Genomic DNA, 2,735 nt, shown 5'->3' on the forward strand with positions numbered 1-2,735 from the left:
GAACTTATTACTATAAGAAAACCAAGCTTGTTCTGTCAAAATAAGCAATTTCACTATGCTTAAAGGTTGTTTGGTCGAAAAGGTTTAACTTGTGATCCACCATACCTACTCATTAACCTTGGGGAGTTCTAGTAAGGCGTTGGAGATCACCCAAAAACCCCCAAATCTACCTGGGAACAAGTTTAACCAAATAATAATAAATAAATAAAAACATAAAATAAATCCAATTCTGATTTCCGAGAGTGGATGAATCATCACGAAACTTCCAGTGACACTTCTTCCAATTCATCTGCCACTCTTTCTGGAACTCCTTCCACCAATCCTGCTTCTCCACAAACTTTAGCTGATAATAATCCATTCACAATGGCTCGCAAGGATGAAATCCAACCAAGAACTCTCAATGATTACCTCCATCCTACTCGCACTTCCACGCCTTCATGCATTATCTTCCCTCCTAATATGCTCGCATTAGACTTTAAACCTGCCATGATTAAACTCTTGCCCACATTTCATGGAACGGAAAATGAAAGTCCATACGTGCATATCAGAGAATTCGAGGAGGTAGTAGCCACGTTCTATAACTGAGCCGAAAATGCCGATTTTGTGCGACTGAAGTTCTTCCCTTTCTCCTTGAAGGACAAAGCCAAAAGTTGGTTATACTCTTTGAGACCTAGGTCTATTGGAACATGGGAGGAGATGACCAAATCCTTCTTTCTGAAACACTTCCCCAGCCATAAGACCAACAGTCTAAAATGACAGATTTCCACATTTTCCCAAAAGGACTATGAAACGTTCTATCAAGTTTGGGAAAGATTAAAAGATCTGTTGTATTAGTGCCCGCACCATGGCTATGAGAATTGGCGTATGGCCAGTTACTTCTATGAAGGCCTCACAAGTCATGAGCGCCAGTTTGTAGAAATGCTATGCCATGATGAATTCCTCGAAAAAGAGCCAGACGATGCTATTGAATATCTCGAAGAAATCGCGAAAAAGTCTCACACCTGGACTGGTCCATGTGCTACTGATAGCACCAACCGACACAAGCCATCAGCGATCTATCAACTTCGAGAAGAGGGTAGAATTAAGGCCCAGCTCGAAGCTTTGAAAAAATAGTTTGAGGTCTTGATGACGAAAAATGGCCAAAAACCACACATGATTGCTCAAGCGGAACCACAAGAACCTTGCTTTGTTTGTGGAGGGATGGAGCATTTACCTAAGGATTGCTTAGCTTTGAATGAAATGAGGGGGGTTTATGAGGAGCAATGCAATTCCTTAGGGGCATATAACAAGCCATTCTCCCATACGTACAACCCTGGTTGGAGAAACCACCCAAATTTCAGTTGGAGAGATTCCAACCAAGCTCACACGTCTGGAGGCCAATGGAGAAATGAGCAACAAGTTCAACCATCAAAGACGTATTTTGCACCTCAATATAATGCTCATCCACAACAAAACTCTTTCGAGAATACCCTTCAAGCATTCATAGAGGAACAATCCAAACTAAATTGCCAAATGATGGAAGAAATCAAGGAAATGAAATGTCAATTCTCAAAATTGACTGAATCCTTAGCCATTCCGGAAAAAAGGCAAACTTCCTTCCCAACTGAAATTCAATGTGCAAGGCCAACACATGGCCCAATCTTTAAATTCTAATGATCAAAATGTCAAGGAAGTAAATGCCATCACGACTAGAAGTGGTAAAACTTTGCAAGACCCACCCATGAAATCCAACTCTCCCAATACTCCAAAAGTTATTCCCGAAAATCCACCACTCAATGCCTTTCCAAAAGTACCATTTCCCCAGGCTTTGAAACCTGTTGGGAAACTTCCTGATAACCGAGCTGAAATCCTTGAGCACTTGACACAAGTGAAGATTAATCTTCCTTTGCTTCACATCATAAAATAAGTGCCAGCTTATGCCAAAATCATCAAGGATCTATGCACTGCAAAAAGGAAGCACCATGTCAAGAAGACTACTTTCTTGACTAAGCAAGTGAGTGCAGTGATTGAACAAAAGACACCGTCGAAATACAAAGATCCCGACTGTCCCACCATTTCTTGCCAAATTGGGACCCATGAAGTCAGCCAAGCCTTACTTGATCTTGGCACAAGTGTAAATCTCATGCCTTACTCTATATACTCGCAACTCGGTCTTGGAGAAATGAAGCCAACATCTGTTGTGCTACAACTTGTTGACCGCTCCACCAAAAAGCCTAAGGGTATTGTTGAGGATGTTTTAGTTCAAATTGAAAAATTCTATTACCTCGTGGAATTTCTTATTCTTGATACCTAATCTGTGGTAAACATGGAGTCTAAAATTCCTATTATCCTTGGAAGACCATTCCTGGCTACTGCAAATGCTTTGATCAATTGTCGGAATGGTCTAATGAAGATATCGTTTGGAAACATGACTCTTGAAGTCAATATCTTCCACATCGGGAAACAACCCCAAGAAGATGATGAATGCTATCAAACATTCATGATTGACTCTTTAATTCCTAAGGAGGTTCAATTGCGAAGAACTTTGATAATCCTGATGAACTCCTCCTTCAGTCTGATAACGAAAGTCCCAGTTCTATTGAGTCTACTCTTGCAATATCAGATCACACAGACTCGCGCAATAGAAGAACTCAATTTTGGCAACCTCGCTTTGAAGAGCTACCTCGTGAGAGGTCACAGCCAAAAACTTCAGCCGAAGAGGTTCCAATTGTTCAATTGACCCAACTTCCCGAGGG

At 41.1% G+C, this 2,735-nt stretch overlaps 1 non-coding gene across 1 annotated transcript; it reads right to left on the bottom strand.

Moving 5' to 3' along the window:
- Nucleotides 1-744: 744 nt before the first annotated feature.
- Nucleotides 745-851, bottom strand: LOC133820163 (small nucleolar RNA R71). The gene has a single exon (XR_009886592.1). It is a non-coding gene; the product is annotated as a small nucleolar RNA R71 (small nucleolar RNA).
- Between the last annotated feature and the right edge of the window lie 1,884 nt (nt 852-2,735).

Source organism: Humulus lupulus, chromosome 2 (assembly GCF_963169125.1).
Source record: "Humulus lupulus chromosome 2, drHumLupu1.1, whole genome shotgun sequence".
NCBI classification, from domain to species: Eukaryota; Viridiplantae; Streptophyta; class Magnoliopsida; order Rosales; family Cannabaceae; genus Humulus; species Humulus lupulus.